This window comes from Odocoileus virginianus, chromosome 13 (genome assembly GCF_023699985.2).
Source record: "Odocoileus virginianus isolate 20LAN1187 ecotype Illinois chromosome 13, Ovbor_1.2, whole genome shotgun sequence".
Lineage (NCBI taxonomy): Eukaryota > Metazoa > Chordata > Mammalia > Artiodactyla > Cervidae > Odocoileus > Odocoileus virginianus.
Window position 1 is genome coordinate 67380255 of NC_069686.1, and position 21788 is coordinate 67402042.

The window sequence follows — 21788 nt, forward strand, 5'->3', positions numbered from 1 at the left end:
CATAGCTTAAGACAAACATTTCCATAAGAACAAATGTTTTGGTTAACTCAAGGTTTGAGGATAGTTAGCTTCAGGTGAAACCAGGTGTCATGGCAACACAGCATTTTATGAGAAACCTCCTTTTAAATTTGCACAGAGAAGGAAAAAAAAAAATATCGCCAGTTTGTTTCCTCCTGCCCTTAAGAGAGATAAAAATGTCTGGCACTTGCGGCCTATTTCCTCCATTGGGAGACCTCTGGCCTTCCTGCCTGTTACCCTCTCACTATTTTTGACTGATCTTTCCATTCATGATAAAAGCGTTGACCAGTACAGACAGACAACAGAAACTGCTAAACACATGTTGTTGTTGTTCAGTCACTCAGTAATGCCCGACTCTTTGCGACCCCATGGACTGCAGCACATCAGGCTTCCCTATCTATCACCAACTCCTGGAGTTTGCTAAAACTCATGTTCATGGAGTCAGTGATGCCATCCAGCCATCTCATCCCCTGTTGTCCCCTTCTCCTCCTGTCTTCAATCTTTCCCATCATCAGGATCTTTTATAATGAGTTGACTCTTCATATCTGTTTGCCAAATTATTGGAGCTTCAGCTTCAGCACTTTTGCCTATTCCCAATTTCTTCCATTTAATCACATTTCTTCAGACACAAATGTCTGAGTATCTTTGAATCTCATGTCAACTTGTTTCAGAGAAATAGGAGGTGATAGCAAGTGTTTGCTAAGTGACACTGGAATGGGATTTGACCAAAAAAGTTGAATATACTTGGTCTGAGTTTGAAACCTAGGTTTCCCATTCATGCTGTTGTACTATAATCTGAAGTTTTCAAGTCCTTAGGCAATGCATTGACCTTAAAACACTGCTGTGCTTCAGGGGTCTCCATGAGTTGTAGTATCTCCTCTTTTATCCAGCCCACCTTTGTTACCTCTAAAGCATTTGCAAATGAGCTTCTCTATAGGAGGGTACTAGTATGTTTACAGCCACAAATTAATGGGTATTTGAGAGAGATTTTCTATGACAATTATTTCAGGTTATTTAAAGATCATTTTTGTTTTAAAAGATTGCTTTACTTGAATTTGAAACCTTGAAAATAGCAAATAATTCAAACAGTCTAAGCAGCAAGTATGATCCAGCTATAATTATCTGAATATGTTAACATTTAGGGAACAGTCAGGAGCATTACTGGCCTTTAGAAAAATAGAGCACTTCATGTAGACACTAATTAATCAATAAAATCCTAACTGGATTCTATTAAGTATTGAAAACGACATTTCAACTTAAATATTCCATGTACAACTCTGACCCATTCCCAAACAGCAATAAAAGCCAATTAAGGTGGCATTCAAATTATAATTATGAATGCTATGACCACCCTCATCTATATTAATATTATAACAATTAAAGAGAACACAGTAAAGAAACAATCAGGTAAGTACTCCTATACGGATGCCACAATTTTTGGCTATTGTTGAAGGATTCAGTATTACACAAAAGTGGCTTTTAAAGAACAGAAAGTGTGGAATTAGAAAGCCTGAGAAAGTATCCATCTTTTACTAACTGAATATGTATCTGAGATCAGTGTCTCCCTCTGTAAAAAGGAAGTAAGAGTGGCTGTTTTCAGGACTATGTTGAAGATTAGAATTGATGTATATCAGTGATCCAGCCAAGGACGGAACAAGATAGAGTCAGGCAAAAAGTGGCAGATGTAGTCTGGAATACTGAGGCGTGTGCTCCAGGAATTTTAGGGAGAAACTCAGGATTCATCAAATCCCACCTGCCATTTTCAGTGCAGAAACGCTTTTGACTGTATTCCCCAAAGATTATATTGCAACCTCTGCTTGAACACTTGAATCTATTCCCTCACTGGGTACCATAGTTTCATTGCTAATATTGTTACAGCATGCATAAATTAACCACCTTATTGATTCTCATCGGACCTAGTTTTACCATCAACAATAACATAAACCATACTGAAATTATTTTCTAGATTAATTGTTCAGGAAATAAAGCCATATGTTTAGCCAACTTTGAACATAAGCTGCCTCGGGTCAAATCCTAGCCCTACCATTGACTTGCTCTGTTACCTTGGACTGGTTTGCTTTCCTCATCATTAGATGTGAATAGTAATTCCTGTCTCTTCTATGCACTGTGAAATTAGCTATTACTCCATTCCTTTCCTTTACCTTTTTCATATTCTCGAACATTCTTTGTAGAATATGATGTACAAGCCTTTGTCCAGCCCAGGAAGACTTCCCTGGATGTAAGTTTAAACATAAAAAACCCATGTTACATTGGTCATTTTGATTCTCTTCTTTGTGGGGTGAGCTACTTATATCCAGGTCTGCTTGACAACAAAATGTTTTTCGTTTTACAGTGCAAGGTAAGGAGATAGAAACTTAGAGAAATGAGGTCAGGAAACGTCCACACTTCCCAAGTTTGTATGTGCAGAGCAGTTGCAGATGCCACAGACTTGACACTTAAGGGCTTTGGGGTCTCTCTAGCATCGCCATTTCCTTTTCCATAGCATCAGACACCAGTAGGCAAAGAAAGGAAACCAGAAAAGATGATACCACAGTTGTGTGAAACTGAAATCCTGGCTTTGTAACTGGCCACCATGAAGAGAAGCAATGAAAACCAGGGCTGACGGACATCACAAAACAACCTGATCCGGTGGCAGCCAGAAAGTTTACCAGTATACTCAGCAGTCAGGTAGGAGAATCAGGCTGATTCCTCCTGGGAAAGGCAGATCGTGGCGCTGTGATACAAACACTCAGCTAAAAATTGTCTATTCTTTGCACACACAGTGTAAGAGCATCTTAGCAATGAGAAGGGATTTGTGCAGTTCACCAGTGACCTTCTGAAGACATTCTGTTCACAGGATGAGTTTAATAGTCAAGTGGGAAATATGACTGAGACTATAGTTGGGGTGGTGCCAAGTGTAATGATGACTTTAAAAATCATGTTATGTAATTAGTCACCTCTTTATTTTTATTTTGAACATTTTTTATAGAAATAGGCCTGATTCTTAGGACAATAAGGCAATTGCTACCCAAACGCTGCTGAGTTAAGACTTGTTCCTTAAAAAAAGCCTGAAAGGGAGTAACATTCTTAGACTGTATCTCAAGGTGGTGTAGACTGACCGCTCTGTAGACCCAGAATGTTATCTTGAATTAATTTCCTAGCATCACAAAGTCAGAAAATCATTGAGATAGGTCCTAGATCAAACCTCTTTACTATAAACCCTGGACTTCTTTTTTGGCAATAGTTTCTATGATATAAATTAAGCAAAGATCTCAAGATCAAAGTGACTTTTTTTAAGATCAAAAGTTATTATGTGAATTATTTTATTAATTAATCTATAAACTTTCCTGTTATAAGCTGAAGTTTTTATAATTTGGTTTTATATACTTTCTATATTTTAAATGAATTCTAATTTAAAGGGCCACTAAATAATTATGTGATTCCATTTATATGAAATATCCAGTGTAGGACCATTCATAGTAACAGAAGGAAGATTAGTAGTTATCAGTGGTGGCAGGGAGGGGAAATGGGGAGAGGCTGCTCAATGAGTATCTGGTTTCCTTTTGAGGTGACGAAAATATTTTTGAACTAGGTGTGGTTATAGTTTACATTATGTCACTAATGGTAAGGTTTTTTTGTGATGTGTATTTTACCACAAAAAAAAATCACAAAAAAATAGCTTTAGGAATATTTTGTCCTTTGGAAGTTATCAGAGTTTCACGTTGGGGGCGGGGCGTGGAAACTGGGAACAAAAATAGACTTTTGTTCTAATCCTGGCTCTACTACTTAGGAGCTATGTGACCTTGGACGACTGGCTTGATTCCCCTGAACCACATGAACCACATAAGCTTTTTGGAGGAATGGCCAATGTGGATCAAACACCTCCAAAGTATTTGATGTATAGCGTGTGCTTAGTAATAATAATGGCCACATAGTCATGGATTCTCTAAGGTGATATAATAGGTAAAAAGACAATGATTTAGAGGTTGGTTTTATTGTAAAGAAATTTGCTGAAAATGTGCAGCAGTGATTCCGATGAGACTGATGCTGGTGTATTCATATTAGTCCACTAAGTTATCTTCTTTTATTTCTCCCTGAGATGGAATTCAGTGCAAAGAATATTTTTGACATTTAAATAAGACAAAAAAGAAAAATATTGTCTACCCAAATTATTAAGTTTCTGGGGTTGATAGAAATACTATTTCTTGAAAAACTTAAACTGTGAGGCAAAAGATCAAGTTAGTAGGTACAAAGTATAAAGGATTAGATGGATACAGAAGTCTATATTTCTGGAATGTAAGAGCTTCCCTGACATTTCTTAAAGGGTCTAATCTTGGTTTGATTAATTGGGCAAAAGATATGTGGGCCCTTCAGATGGTGCTAGTGGTAAAGAATACACCTGTCAATCAAGAAGACATAAAAGATGCAGGTCTGATCCCTGGGTAGGGAAGATCCCCTGGAGGAGGGCATGGCAACCCACTCCAGTATTCTTGCTGGAGAATTCCATGGACAGAGGAGCCTAGCAGGTTACAGTCTATAGGGTTGCAAAGAGTTGGACATGACTGAAGCAATTTACCATGTGTATATGTTTATATGACAACAACTAATATAGGTACTATTGTTATCCTCCCATTTGAAAATGAGACTTTTGAGGCAATTTGATTTGTTCTTTCAGCCTTGTTATACATATAGTAAGATGCTAAACCAGGATTATAAATTGAGGTACTATACCTCCAGGAACCTTGGTTTTAACCACCATAAAATAGCTATGTCTCTGTTCCATACATCAAATTTTACCTTTGGCTTAAGGCATTTTTAACTTGCATCTTTATGAAGACAAGGAATTTATTTATTTATTGTCCATAATGTGCAGTATGCAGGATCTTAGTTCCCTGATCAGGCATCAAACCCGCGCCCCCTGCAGTGAAAGCATGGAATCTTAACAACTGGACCACCGATGGAAGTCCTAAGAGAAGTGTTTATTTATACTTACTAAACAGGAAGTAGAATGAGAACTTTATATAGTATGATTGTTGTTGTTCTTTAATTGCCAAGTCGTATCTGAGTCTTTTGTGACCCCATGGACTGTTCCCCACCAGACTCTTCTTTCCATGTGATTTTCCAGACAAGAATACTGAAATGGGTTGCCCTGTCCTTCAGGGATCTTCCTGACCCAGGGATTAAACCCATGTCTCCTGCCTTGGCAGATGGATTCTTTACTACTGAGTCACCTAGTAAGTCCACACAGTATGATGCAGCCAGCTACATCTTGTAGTCATCTACAATAAGCCATAAGTGTTTTTCTTTGTATTCTCTTAAAATTTCTAATTCTTTCTAAGCAAGAAACTTCTGGGAAGTTTTGTTGTGGACAACTAAATATTTGTATTAGGTGTTCAGTGTCCTTTTTGTAGCTTTTCCCTTCTAGACATTTCGAGGTTCTATTTCATGGAAAAAGCACAGACAGATTAAAAGCTGAGTAAGAAATAAATATTATTTTAATAATCTTGAGGAGACCTCTGTATTCATCCAGAAAGCAGATGTTACCATTTAGGATGTCACTGGGTACAAGTTGTAGAACACACTATGAAACTGACTTAAATGGTAGAGAATTTACTGTTTAACATAAAAGTCTTCTAGAGCCAGGCTATACTGGGTACAAATGTGTAGAGGCTCAGTGCTGACTTGTGGGACACACACAATTTCCTTCCTGCCTCCAGCACCATCTTCAAGGTGCTGGCTTTCACTTGGAGATGTGTTACTTCCTGGTTGCAGGAGGAGAGCTTCACCTCCAAGCATCACATCCTAACACAACTGTGCATAGCACAGAAAACTGTGTTCAGTATCTTATAGTAACCTATAGTGGAAAAGAATACATACGTCTGAATCACTTTGCTATACACCTGAAGGTAATACAATATTGTAAATCAATTATACTTCAGTTAAAAGATCATATGATCCTCTCGATCGATAGAGGAAAGTCACTTAACAAAATTCAGCACTCTTATATAACAAAAGTTCTGAATTAAATGGATATAGAAGGGAAAAAAATCTCTGCAAAATAAAGGCCATATATGACAAACCCACAACTAATATCATACTAAGCAATGAAAAGCTGAACAGTGCAAAGTTCATCTAAGATCAAGAACAAGACACAGATTTTTCACTTTCATGACTCCTATTCAACATATTACTAGAAGTCTTAGCCAGAGCAATTAGGCAATAACAAGAAACAAAAGACAACCAAATTGGAAAGGAAGAAGTAAACCTATCTCTGCACATGACATGACCTAATATATAGAAAACACTAAAGACTTCACCAAAAAATGTTAGAACTAATTAATGAATTCAGTAAACTTACAGGATATAAAACCAACATGTAAATACATTGTGTTTCAACCCACTAACAATTAAAACTCTGAAAGACACTGTTAAAAACTCTGTTAACAATAGCATCAAAAAGAATAAAAAATTTAGGAATAAATTTAACAAGGAAGTGAAAGATCTGTATACTGAAAACTACAAGACTTTGATGAAATAAACTTAAGGAGACACAAGTAAATGGAAAGATACTATGTGTTCATGGCTCAGAAGAAGTAAGATTGTTGAAATGTCCATTCTACCCAAAAACATCTGCATATTCAGTGCAGTCCTTACTAAAACTTCAAGGGTATTTTTCCTCAGGGTACAAAAAAAAAGAAAAAATCTTAAAATTAGTATGGAACTACACATGAATAGCTAAAACAATTTTGAGAATAAAATAAAAGTGAGAATAAAATAAAAGTGTGGAGGCCTCACACTTTCTGATTTCAATCTATATTACAAAGTTATAGTAAGCAAAACGCAGGTATATAAACAGACATACAGGCCAATGGAATAGAATAGACAGCCCAGAAATAAATCCATGCAAGTACAGTCAACTGTGAGTGGTAAAGAATCCACCTGGCAATGTAGGAGTTTAGTTCAGTTCAGTCACTCAATCATGCCCAACTATTTGCAAGCCTATGGATGGTAGCATGCCCAGCTTCCCTGTCCATCACCAACTCCTGGAGCTTGTTCAAACTCAGTCCATTGAGTCGGTGATGCTATCTAACCGCCTCATTCTCTGTCCTGCCATCCCCTTCTCCTCCTGCCTTTGCTCTTTCCCAGCATCAGGATCTTTTCCAATGAGTCAGTTCTTCACATCAGGTGGCCAAAGTACTGGAGCTTCAGCTTCAGCATCGGTCCTTCCAATGAGTATTCAAGACTGATCTCCTTTAGGATTGATTAGTTTGATCCCCTTGCTGTCCAAGGCACTGTCAAGAGCCTTCTACAACACCACAGCTCCAAAGCATTAATTCTTTGGTGATCAGCTTTCTTTATGGTCCAGGTCTCACATCCATACATGATTCCCAGAAAACACCATAGCTTTGACTAGATGAAACTTCATAGGAAAACTAATATCTCTGCTTTTTAATATGCTGTCTAGGTTGGCCATAGCTTGTCTTCCAATGATCAAGTGTCTTTTAATTTCATGGCTGTATTCACCATCTGCAGTAATTTTGGAGTCCCCCAAAATAAAGTCTGTCACTCTTTCCATTGTTTCCCCATCTATTTGCCATGAAGTGATGGGACTGGATGCCATGATCTTAGTTTTCTAAATTTTGAGCTTTAAGTCAGCTTTTTCACTCTCCTCTTTCACTTTCATCAATAGGTTCTTTAGTTCCTCTTCACTTTCTGCCATTAGAGTGGTGTCATCTGCATATCTGAGTTTATTGATATTTCTCCCACAATCTTGATTCCAGTATGTGCTTCATTCAGTCAGGCATTTCACAAGATGTACTCTACAAATAAGTTAAACATGCAAGGTGGTATTGTACAGCCTTGACGTACTCCTTTCCCAATTTGGAACCAGTCCATTGTCCAATGTCCAGATCTAACTGTTGCTTCTTGACCTGCATATAGATTTCTCAGGAGGCAGGTAAGGTGGTCTGGTATTCCCATCTCTTTCAGAATTTTCCAGTTTGTTGTCATCCACACAGTCAAAGGCTTTAACATACTCAGTGAGTAGAAATAGATATTTTTCTAGAATTCTTGTGCTTTTTCTATGATCCAACAGATGTTGGCAATTTGATCTCTGGTTTCTCTACGTTTTCAAAATCCAGCTTGAACATCTGGAAGTTCTTAATGCAGGAGATGCAGGCTCAATCCCTGGGTCAGGAAGTCCCCTGGAGAAAGAAATGCCAACCCAATCTATTATTCTTGCCTGGGAAATCCCTTGGACAGACAGCCTGGTGAGTGACAGTCCATGGCAGCTCAAAAGACTTAGTGACTAAACAACAACAGTGGCCTAATATTTGACAAGGGAGTCAAGAATATTTAATGAGGTAAAGATAATCTCTTCAATAATAAGTGTTGGGAAAACTGGATATTTATATACAAAAAAATGAAACTAGACCCCATTTTATACCACTCTCAAAATTAAATAAAAATGAAATAAAGACTTAAATATAAGATCCAAGATTTTAATGTTCCTAGAGGAAAATACAGTGGAAAGTCTCCTTGATATTGATCTTGGCAAGAAACAAAAATGTAAAAATAAACAACTACAATCACATCACACCAAAAAATATCTGGACAGCAACAAAAACATCAGTTCATGGAAAGGGAAAATATTTGAAATCATGTATCAGATAAGGGGTTAATATTAGAAATATATAAGGAACTCACACAAGTCAATAGCAAAATAGTAACAATGGGAGTATAACCTGAACAGACATTTTTCTAAAGAAGATATAGATGGTTAACAAGTACGTGGAAGAGTTTTCAACATCACGAACAATCAGAGAAATGAAAATCAAAACCACAATGAGATATCACCTAATACCTGTTAGAATGGTTATTATGAAAAAGAGAAGAGATTAAAAAGGATGCGAAGAAAAGGGAAAATTTTGTTCCATTGGTGGAACTATAAATTGGCCAAACGTTATGGAAAACAGTATAGCAGCCTCAAAATGAAAAATAGAGCTACCATATGATTCAACAACTCCACTTAGAGTATATATCTAAGAGAAATCAAAGTACTATTTTGAAAAGATATACACATTCCGTGTTCACTGAAGCATTATTCACCATAGCCATACATGGAAACCACCGAAATGCCCATTCGTGGAGGGCTGAATAAAGAAAGTGTGACATAAAGAATCCCCTGGTAGCCCGGTGGTTAGGATTCTGGGCTTTCACTCTCATGGCCTGGGTCCAGTCCCTGGTCAGGAAACTGAGATCCAGCAACCTGCCTGGCATGGTGAAAAAAGAGAGAGAAAAAGTGTTATATATGTGTACATATAATGGAATATGACTCAACTTCATAAAAAGGAAATCCTGCCATTTGCAACATGAATATTTAGATCTGGGTAATCTAATAGTTAGCATAGAGATCTCAGTTGTGATATTTATTATATAATTGAAATTTGCTATGGGTAGATCTTGAGTGTTCTCACAACACCCATGTACACACACACTGTAAAAATGCGAGGTGATGAATGTTACCAAAGCGATGCTTTTGTGACACATGCATATTTCAAGTCACCGCGTTGTATACCTTGGGCTTCCTTGGTGGCTCAGACGGTAAAGAATAAGCCTTAATGCGTGTCTGAACGCCCGAATCCACATACCTTAAACTTACACAATGCTGTGTGCCAATTATAGTTCGATAAAGCTGGGGAAAATATAGGAAATACCGTTAATATAGAGGAAAATGGCTTTTGGTAGTCTAGGAAACTGTGTCAAATGTTGTAGGTCTTGGGTTCGTGTAGCACTTTCTACTTCCTCCTCAAATGTAAATCTGGAAACAAGAATCCCCATGAATACACAGGCAGACTGTGAAAACAATAACAAATTAAGGGGTTACTGCCTAAAGAGAGGGCCTCACCAGCTTGGCTTTACCTATAAATTGCAGGCAGATTAAAGATGTAGCAGGAGGGTCTCCCCTTTGTACTTCCGAAGTACCTTTTGAAGACCTTTGAAGACCTTCCCTTTGTACTTTTCAAGAAGCAACAGCGTAAGAGGGCCCTTTATACCTAAGCTGCTACATGCTGCTGCTAAGTCGCTTCAGTCGTGTCCGACTCTGTGCGACCCCATAGACGGCAGCCCACCAGGCTCCCCGTCCCTGGGGTTCTCCAGGCAAGAACACTGGAGTGGGCTGCCGTTTCCTTCTCCAGTGCATGAAAGTGAAAAGTGAAAGTTGAAAGTGAAGCCGCTCAGTCGTGTCCGACTCTTAGCGACCCCATGGACTGCAGCCTACGAGGCTCCTCCGTCCACGGGATTTTCCAGGCAAGAGTGCTGGAGTGGGTGCCATTGCCTTCTCCGTATACCTAAGCAATGGATGTGAAAATAGGAAGTTTAGGACTTGTCAGGAGCGCACAGACCCTCAGTGGGGTCCAATTAATTGCCTGGATTCTGATCAATCAGAATATTTAATGCCTTTCTCCCTGCGAGATTTTGATGAAGGGATGAAGAGTCTAGCATGTTGGCGGGAGAAAGGGAAGCGAGCGTTCCCCGGCCCCCATCAGCATTCTCGGCGGGAATTGCTTTTGATTGATTGGCGTTAAGTGTTTGTCAGTTCTCCTCATCCTCCTGTGTGCCACTGCCTATGTTACCTCACCTCATTCAATTCAGAAAAACGGCATTCATGAATCAGAACAGCTACTTCTCTCTGAGGAAAGCGCCTGTTCTTTGCACATGCAAATGCTCAAAATTCATTTTCAAATCAAGTCTCTATCCACTGATACTTCTGAGGCCTTGAATCTTCCATCATGCTCTAAAAATTGTTGACTGTTTTGTTTGTTTGTTTGTTTGTTTTTTTATGGTGCTGGAGCTGTCTTACAACTGCCTGCCTGGCTCTTTAATTCTCTCTCTCATCTGAGTATAGATATGAGAGTTGGACCATAAAGAAGGCTGAACACTGAAGAATTGATGCTTTTGATCTGCGGTGTTAGAGAAGACTCTTGAGAGTCCCTTGGACTGCAAGGAGGTTAAACCAGTCAATCCTAAACAAAATCAATCCTAAATATTCATTCAAATGACTGATGTTGAAACTGAAGCTCCAATACTTTGGCCACCTGATGCGAAGAACTGACTCGTTAGAAAAGACCCTGATGCTGGGAACGACTGAAGGCAGGAGGAGAAGGGAAAGACAGAGGATGAGATGGTTGGATGTCATCACTGACTCAATGACATGAATTGTAGCAAGCTGCAGGAGATGGTGAAGGACAGGGAAGCCTGGCGTGCTCCGGTTCATGGGGTCACAGTGTCAGACATGACTGAGCGACTGAACAGTAAGTCTGAGTTTTGGGTCTGTGTGTTGAATCACTGCATCAGTGAAGAATATTTGACTTTAGGGATGCAAATTACAAAGAATGTCTTTGTTTTGAAAAAATACTTCTGATTGAGATCTGAGCAGAAATTTAACTGTACAGTCCTTGAGTAGAGTCATAACATCCTGTGTGACACTATTTAGCATCATCTCCCAGACTCCCAAAAGTAAAGGGGACATTAACAGTTAATCACAGCAGGTCACTCCGGTCTTTAGGCACTGATAATCCAAAGTCGGAAATGAATTCCAACTGCTTTTCCAGGATCTTAGTCTAAGGACAGTCACACAGGTCAGGGTGATACAGTATGAACTTGGAGATTTGAGCAAAGTAGCGCAGAGGCTACAGAAGAGATAGATCCTACGTGTTCAGAGCAGCCATCAGATTTCTGTAATTACTGTACCTTGGATAGATGCTAGTGATTGGTCATCTACCTAGCCCTATTTGTGTGTATAAAAAATAGAAAATTGCCTGAAACCCACTTATAAGTCTCCAATCTAAATTTCTCCATAGCTGCTGTCTTGGAAAATATGTGATAGGCCACTGAGTGGACAAGTGAGACTGTCTGTCTTAATGCCCACAGAAATAAAAGTAGCGCACATGCGCACACACACACACACACACACACAGATCCCTCTCTTAAGAAGGCTCAAATTTTCCATCTCCAATAAAACTGCTCATTTTCTCTTTGCTCCTCTGTACTCTGTCTTTGCCACACAAATGTGAAACATTTTAATGAAGTCCTACTGTTCAGAATAAAGAGCATTTTGGAGCCCTAGGAAAGCCTCAGAAAGCTCATCAAGAGTTTCTGAAAGCTGTCTGAACTCACCGGGCCATCCTGGAATGGTTCTTGTGTTGCTACAAGATATTATTACTAAACTGGAAATTTTTTAATGTATCAATATTTGATAAAAGACTGATAAAAAAACAAAGTCATCTGGAGGAACAATTCATGAAGTAAAAAAACAAAACAAACAACAACAACAACAACAACAAAAAATACTGGAAAAATTTAACTGTACCTAGTGTTATACAATTAACATGCAATTAATTTTAGGAAACACTAAAAGTGTCTATAGTTGTTCCCTTTTGCATGTTCTCAGATAAGATGGAAAAGAAGCATGAGGTTGTTTAAAAAATTAATATTGTCAGACTAAAAACTGTCCATCTAGAGGAAAAAATATTTACCCTGTTAAATTTGTCAATGTTAAGAGTAGAACTAATAATAATGTTGAACTCTATAATTTCCATTTTTGGGGAGAATACATAAAATAACATTTCAAAAAATAAATTATTTCACCATGTATCAAGTTAATGCTACAAAGAAATTGCTAAATGAAAAAAATACCTGGATTCTCTTAGCTTACAAAAATACCTGGTGTTTTATAGAACTGTGTAATGTTTCTTAAATGTATTTCACAGACCAACAGCATCACAATAACCAAGGTGCTTAATGAAAACTCAGATTTCTGAATAGCTTATTCAGAATCTCTGGAGGTGCTATTCTGCAGTTTCTATTTTACCAGGCTCTGCATGTGTGTTAGCTTCCTATTGCTACTGTAACAAGTTGCTGCAAATTTAGAGCTTGTGTGTGCATGCGCACTAAGTTGCTTCAGTTGTGTTTGACTCTGCAACCCCGTGGACAGTAACCTCCAGACCCCTCTGTCCATGCTCAAATGTCATCTCTTACTGTTCTGGAAATGAGTTTCAATGGGCTGAAGTCAAGATATCAGAGGATTTCGTGAGCTCAATCAGAAAACAAGTTTTCTTCTAGCTTCTGGAGATCACCTCCATGTCCTCATTCATTGTTCCTTCCTTCCATCACTTCAACTCCTTCCTTTTCTTGTCCCATTTCCTACTCCTTCTCTGATTTCTAGTTCCCCTCTTATAAAAACTCTATAATTATAATGAAAGCACCTAGTGACTGTAAAATAATCTCCCCATCTCAAGAGTCTGACTTCAATTACATTTGCAAAGTCCCTTTTATCATAGAGGTCTCCCCTGGTGACTCAGACAGTAAAGAATCTGCCTGCATGCAGGAGCCCTGGGTTCAATCCCTGGGTTGGGAAGATCCCCTGGAGAAGAGAATGGCTACCCACTCCAGTATTCTTGCCTGGAGGATTCCATGGACAGAGAAAACTGGTGAGCTACAGTCTATGGAGTCACAAAGAGTTAGACATGACTGAGCAACTAACACTTTTTGCTTTTATCATATAAGGTGACATTTCCAGATTCTAGGGATAAGAATATGGACATCTTTGGAGAGGGGCTATTATTCGGTCTACCAAGGGGTGGCTCTTTAGCAAGTGAACATTTAAGAATCATTGTCGCAGAGTAGACAAGGTATCTTTGAGTAACAGGATGTTTAAATTTGTAAAACTTCAGTAATGATCTAGATCATTGTCCAGTTATACATGATCTTCTAAGAAAGTAAAATACTAACTCAACTATTATTAGATCAATATCCCACTCTAGTGTACAAAATAATTCAATGGGAAAGTTGAGAATGGGATGAGTTTTTAGAGATTGCTGTGTCATCCCTCATGGAGACAGAGAGGGTGGAAAGAGCCCATGATTTCTTTGAATTCATATTCCCTGCTATATTAATGAACTTTTAACATTGGGGCATCTCTAGTGGGCTCAGATGGTAAAGACTCTGCCTGCAATGTGAGAAAACTGGGTTCAATCCTTGGGTTGAGAAAATCCCCTGAAGAAGGGAATGGCTACCCACTCTAGTATTCTTATATGGAGAATTCCGTGGACAGAGGAACCTGGTGGGCTACAGTCCATGGGGTCACAAAGAGTTGGACTTGACTGAGTGGCCAACACTTTCACTTTAACATATTAATCATAGTTATTTAAAATTCCTTCTCTGGGCACCTCTGAGTCTGTTGTGTTGAATGTTTTTCTCTTGAGACTGAATTATTTTTCCTTGATTTTCCCTGGTCTTATGGTTTCTCTCTCTTTGCTGAGCATCATGTGTAGAACAGAGGGACTTGAGACAAATAGGATAGAGGTGTAGAAATGAGCATGTCTCTTCTACCAGGTTGTTAACATGGAGAATGTCAAGCTGGTTAGCATTGATCTAAAATTGGGATTTGGTTTTGTACTTATGAGCTTCAGTTTACCACCAACTCCAGACTCCTCTAGAGTCACCTGTGCTTCAAGGGGAAGTTGGATTGCCAGATGTTTTTCTTTTACCATCCTCAAGTCAGCTTCCCCATATACCAGCTACAGTGACTTAAAAAAAAAAATCTGTAATATGCTTTCTGCTGTATGAATTTAAGTATGATAATTTTCTATGACTAAAAAATCACATAAATCTGTCAGATTGGGAGCTGTTTTCTGTTCCTTCAGGTCACCCTTGAATCCTTACTCCATAGTCCACCCTTGGTCAGCAACACCCTTGATCAGAGCCCCTCTTATTGGGAAGAAATTTGTCCTTTTAAAGGGTTCATGTGGTTAGGTTGAGCTGACTCAGATAATGTTATTTTAATTTTAACTGATTAGTAACCGTAATTACATATGCAAACTCCCTTTGCCATGTGATACAATCCTGAGAGAAACACCAGGGGACAGGAATCATGACAGCACCATGGAATTCTTTCTCACATTCTGCATGTGGTGTCCGTAAAGCCTGCCTGTATAATATGAAAAATATACCTACAGCTCCCAATGTTCCCAAGGATCTCATGCCATTAAAGATTTAAAATTCAAAATCTCATCTATACCTCCTCAGCTCAAAAGTTCAAAAGTGCATCACCTAAATTAGGTATGGATGAGGATTCTAAATGTAACTTATTAAGTGTCATTCCTCACCATCTATGGGCCTATGAAACTAAAAGACAAGTTATCATTTCTAAATACTCCTAATATGCAATGATTAAGATAATAGATATGTATATTCCTGTCCAAATGCAGGAGGAATTGAAGGAATTGACAATAAAACTAGCTTTGAAATCCAGCCTGGAAAAATCAGAGAGAACCTTGATTACATTCCAGCCTGGAATAATCCTCCATGGTCCTCATCACTGTCTGTTCTTGGTTTTGTCCTCTGAGCTTTCTTTTTTTTTTTTTTTTGAATTGTTACACATTGTCTGCAGCTGACTAGTTTTGTCAGCCTGTCTCCTAGTTTTATCAGTCTGTGGTAATTTCTTCAGGAACATTCAAAAGCACTAAACTGACAAGAAAGGGGTAAAAACAAGCTATGGAGAATGGAGTCAAGATAGCATCACTTTGGAATCAAATGTTAGTAGACCCATTAGTCACGGCTGTTGTTGTTTACTGACTTCTGCCACTTGACAGTTGTATGGTCCTGCCTAACTTATGTGACTACTTTGATCCTCACTTTCTTCATTTCCAAAATGAGGCTTTATTACCGATTTCATAAAATTCTTACAAATGCTAAATAAAGTAAGGTGCACCTTAAAAGCACTTAGCCTAGAGGCCAAAATTTGGTCAGTGCCTGGAAATTACATTATTGATATTTCTTTTTCTCTTCCTCTTTCTTTTCTGCTATTGTGAATTCCAAACACTAGTTTCCATTTATACTCGACACTGGGCTTCCCAGGTGGCTCAGTGGGTAAAGAATCTGCCTGCAATGCAGGAGATGCCAGAGATATGGGTTCGATTCCTGAGTCAGGAAGATCACCTGGAGGAGGGCACGGCAACCCACTCCAGTATTCTTGCCTGGAGAATCCCATGGACAGAGGGGCCTGGCGGGCAGCAGTCCCATAGTTCGCAGAATTGGACACGACAGAAGCAACTGAGCACAGTACAGCATAGCTGCTACCGCAGTCTCCTCAGTCCAGTTCAGTTCAGTTCAGTCCAGTCCAGTTCAGTCCAGTCCAGTTCAGTCCAGTTCAGTTCAGTCGCTCAGTCGTGTCCGACTCTTTGCGACTCCATGAACTGCAGCATGCCAGGCCTCCCTGTCCATCACCAACTGCCGGAGTCCACCCAAACCTATGTCCATTGAGTCGGTGATGCCATCCAGCCATCTCATCCTCTGTTGTCCCCTTCTCCTCCTGCTCTCAATCTTTCCCAGCATCAGGGTCTTTTCCAACGAGTCAGCTCTTTGCATGAGGTGGCCAAAGTACTGGAGTTTCAGCTTCAGCATCAGTCCTTCCAATGAACACCCAGGACTGATCTCCTTTAGGATGGACTGGTTGGATCTCCTTGCAGTCCAAGGGACTTTCAAGAGTCTTCTCCAACACCACAGTTCAAAAGCATCAATTCTTCGGTGCTCAGCTTTCTGAGCCAACTCTCACATCCATACATGACCACTGGAAAAACCATAGCCTTGACTAGACAGACCTCTGTTAACAAAGTTATGTCTTTGCTTTTTAATATGCCTTCTAGGTTGATCACAACTTTTCTTCCAAGGAGTAAACATAGCTTTAAAAGTACTGACACTTGGGTTTTACCCTCAGAGTTTCTTACTTAATTGGCCAGGGATCTGGCGTGGGCTTTGGTATTGGTTAAATCCTCCAGCTAACTCTAATATGAAGCTAAAGTTGAGAATCAGTTTACAAGGTTAAGACCTTTTTAAATTGTGACCACCACCTGGGCCTCCTCTGACTTTCCCCTTTCCATTCACTCGTAGGTGGTCCATGCACAGGCAGAGTAGGGTTGACCCAGACAGTGGGCTCTGAGGAGTTCCTTGAGGCCTTTCTCCAGAATATCCCCTCCCAAGCCCCCTTAGACACCTACATATTAATACCTATGATAAAGCACATTTTTTAGGGAAGCTTTACAAGATCACGTTAAGATCTGAGTTGCTTTGTTGTATTTCGTTGTGTCGGCGTACCCCCATAATGTCAAGGGTACCGTCCAGACATACTTATGTACAGTTGGTCAGTGGAAGTGAAAAACTGGAGAGATGAGCCCTGCTGAGCTGGGACAGCCTGCGGGGACTATGGTCAGAAGTGTGGGGTCAGAGAGAGTAAAAGTAGATGAATGTGACTTTGTGCAAGCTGCTACAGGAGTGTTCTGAAGGCACTGATTTTGAAAGGAAGACAGAAGGATTAAGGAAGGAAAGATCTATACAGAAGAACTGTACAAAACAGGTCTTACTGACTCAGATAACCACAATGGTGTGGTCACTCACCCAGAGCCAGACATACTGGAGTGTGAAGTGGGCCTTAGGAAGCATTACCGTGAACACAGCTAGGAGGTGATGGAATTCCAGCTGAGTTATTTAAAAATCCTAAAAGGAAAGATGAGAGAGAGGGAGCTGAGAAAAAAGAGTTCAGAATGGAAGGGATAAAAGACCCAAGAAAAACAAAGAAAAGGTGACTTTACATTGTAGTTACGTATACAGTGCTTGTGTACTCTATGTAGCACATTTATACAATAGCTATAGCTATTAAAACATCTTCTTATGCCTTCTAGAGTGTACAGGTTAGCATCCTTCCTATTATTAGGGGACACTGGAGTCTCAGGAGGGAGGTAGAATTTCAATAACAGCAACATATTTAATTATGTTGCTTAATCACTTAAAATCAGTTAATTAGGTGGCTCAGCTACTCTGTTAATCTGTAGGCAATTTCTAAGCTTGCATCAAATGCAAGGCATACTGAAGACTTTTAAACACAACCAATCTTCAGAATTTGTATGTGAAGGTGCTACTCATATTTCCTGCTGGTGACACCTATGAATTAAACTTTAGGGGTGGTGGCAAGAAGTGGAGGGAGAAACAGCTGGCTGGTCAGAGAGCCTGTGTTTAGCGCTGGTTCAACTGCCCACAGGGTAGGTGACTTAGAGGAAGTTGGGTCTCCTCTCTCTGATCTCTGGTCTTCTGGTCTCAACAATATATACATACATTAAATTAGATCCTGCCAGTGCTGACATTTCCAGACTCAGTGATGATATACTCAGACATTTAGAAAGTCAAGAATATAGAAAATTTACATTGATTGGCATTATTTGGAAGATCCTCAGGAAAAATCATCAAATAATTCCTGAAAATTCTGACAGCTATGTAATAATTCCCCCCACCCACACCCCACCTTAGGGAATCAGGTTGTATTTGTAGATACAAACATTGGACAGGAAGCTACTCAACAAAGTATTCTGAACTTTTTCCCGTAACAAAGGCATATAGAGGAACATAGGACAGAGCCCCTTACAAGCTTATAATTTGTCCTTTTACTCCAAATGCAGTCAAAGAAAGCTGTGATGAGATTGTAGACCTGATCAAGATTTATAACTAAATTTTGCATAGAAATCTTGCCTTCAGGAAAGTTGATATGAAAGACCCCTTCACCTTAGCTTCTTGAGGAAGTCTCCTGGGCTTGGAATGACAGGCTGGTCTTGGTGTTTGTCCCTCTCACCAGGAAAGCTATGCCGCTCTAGTGATGAGGACTCTTGGGGTGATTGACACCTCCCCTCTTCAGGGCAGCACGGGCAATCTCTGCCTTTTGTTTTGCGCAGTGCCTTTGATGTCTCTGACACGTTATGCCATGCAATGCATAAACCACATGCATGCTGTCCCAGAAAATATAGATCTTCTAACTGATGGTCAGATCAATGCCTGATAACAGAAGGTCTCATTCATTTAATGGTAGCAGAGCCAAGGAGTAGCCTACACAGCTCAAGTTTGGTTTCCACTCTGTGTCTATAAACTGATTGCTTCATTTAGTGAACTCACTCGTTTCCTCTAGCTGAACCTCTAGTCCCAGGGTTTAGAATAGTGCAATTTATGTAGCTGACCAAAAATGATTTGTCCAAATTGGTTATTCCAGAGATAATATCACAAATATGCCTCCTTTAAGAAATAAAAATCTAAAAAAAAGAAAGAAAGAAAGAAAGAAAAATCTTTAAAACAGTACAAAGCTATAGTAATCAAAACATTATTGTACTGGCAAAAAGACAGACACATAGACCAATGAAATAGAGTAAAGAACAAGATGTAAATGCTTGCACATGTGGTCAAATGGTTTTTTATAAGGATGCCAAGAATATCCAAGGACAGAACAGTGTTTTCCACAAATGATGTTGGAAAAACTGGATATTCACATGAAAAGTAACAAAGTTGGACCCTTATCTTACAGTATAAAAAGAATTAACTCAAAATGGGTCTAAGAGCTAAAACTACAAAATACTGAGAAGAAAATATAAGGGAAAGTCTTCAATACAATAAAAAATAAATAAGTTGGACTTCATCAAAATTTAAAACTTTTGTATATCAAAGAACGCAGAATGAAATGGCAGCCTTGGAATGGGAGAAAACAATTTGAAAATCATATAAAGGATTGATACCAAAGTATATAAAAACTTCTACACCTTAAAAAAAACACACACACAATTTAAAATATTCAGTTTTACTATGTGAAAAACATATAAAGAAAGCATAAAAAGTGTATAGTATATAATTCCATTATTCAAGAATTTTTAAAAATGTCTCACTTTATACTAAATAAAATCTTCAAAACAACCTTCCCTTTTTCTTTTTTAATCTTTGGCCATACTTCTTTCAAGATATAATCATCTACAAGAAGTTAGTATTTGCATGATTCCATGCTTCAGATTTTATATTTATAATTTTGAAATGAAAACACCTTTATTTTCATTCACTTAGATGAAATTTGTTGGGTTTGCCGTAAAAAAAAATTCTCCTAACTACTCCCTAGGAAAGCATCCCTTGTAAGTATCTTTTCAGGCTAGGATTCATGTGTATTGAGACAATATGTGTTTTTATTTTTGTTTTTTTCTTAGAAAGGAGGCATGGCCTGTTTTAAGAGCCTTTGATTGAGTTAGATGGGGTGAAAGAGTGTTGGTGCTGAGCTGCCAAGTTCAGGAATCCAATTCAAGAGGAGAGAGAAAAACGAAGGAAGGCTATTTAAAACAAAAAAGGTCAGCATGTACGGCATGCATGCACGCTAAGTTGAGTCTGACTCTTTGCAATCCTATGGACTGTCGCCCACCAGCTCCTCTGTCCATGGAATTCTCCAGGCAAGAATACTGGAGTGGGTTGCCATGCCCTCCTCCAAGTGATCTCCCTGACCCAGGGATCAAACCCACTTCTCTTGTCTCCTGCATTTGCAGGCAGGCTCTTTATCAGCATGTGCAAATCCACCTAAATCTAAGGCAATTTGCTATTTTTGAAATGTAAACTGAGCTGGAGGTGGTGTGAGAGAAGAGAAAATGGGGGAGAGGGATAAAACTGAGGAGGTACCTTGGCAGAAATCAGATGACAAAGTGCCTTGTGAACCATACCAGGAATTTAAGTTTATACTTAAAGATGACAAGCAAGTGGTCAAAGGTTCGTGTGAGGTCATTCTGGCATTAATTGGGAGGATGGGTTGAAGAGTTAGTGAGTGTTTTGCTGAGAAGCAAGTCCTTGAGAAGGAAGTGGAATCTGGTTGACTCAAAGGTATCAAGTAGGAATAAAATGTAGGTGATAGAATGAACAGTCTCCAGCTACTGAATGCCTGTGGAAATTAATCTGGAGACTGCTGCTATGTTTTCCAGATTCTCTGTTTAATCATTTATGCTGAGACGGGCAAGAAGGGTAGGTGTTGGAGTGGTTTTGTAGCAGAAAGGGGTGCCCAGGCCTGCATATTCAGAGGCAGAGATGCTGTATCTCTTGGCTTATTCTACAGAACTCACCGGATAAAGCTTTTACTTTGAAGCAATGATACCCTCTCCCATCCACCTTTAAGTACCTCTATTACAATCCTATAGAAAAAAGGATGAAAATGTCTATCTAATGTCTGGATTGCTCATGTGGATTTGATTTGTTTTCCAGGAAAACTCCAGTCTCCTAAAGTTTTATTAGTATTACTTAAGGTAATCGCCAATGCAAGTGTCCACTGACAAAAATGGACCACCTAAAAGTTGAGAATTATGTTTTCTCTGTAGTCTTGCTGAGGACTTAAGTCCAGGAGCCAGCCTCTCCGATTGCTCTGAGGGGCTACTCTGAGGAGATAAGGGCGGAGCTAGGATATAGAGGAGCTTTAGCAATAAAAACCAGGTGGTTGGAACATCAAAGATTACTGTTAAAGAAAAGCAGATATCTCAAGTGAATGAAGTCCACACACTTTCTGTGTATGGAATGATGCAAGACTAGCTCACTAGCTCACTCATTCCTTTGGTAGGCACCTTAGCTGTCTGGGGCCGGTAGCCTGTGCTTTCTCACCCTGGATCTCCTCAGCACATGCAGTCAGCGTGGCTGCAGTGGCTGATGGACTGATGGCTGCAGCATCCTTTGTCTACTAATATAGCAGGTGACAATCATTATCCATACAAAGAAACCTGCTTCCAGCCTTTGAGGCATCACTAGGCACTCTTTGAAAAGAGGCCTGTCCACATGTTCCTCCAAAGCTCATCACTGGTACACGACGACCCTACATTTACCATCTCAGCTCTCTCCAGGTTGTCAGCCATCTGCTTTAACTTTTTGTCTCTAATAGCACCTTTTCT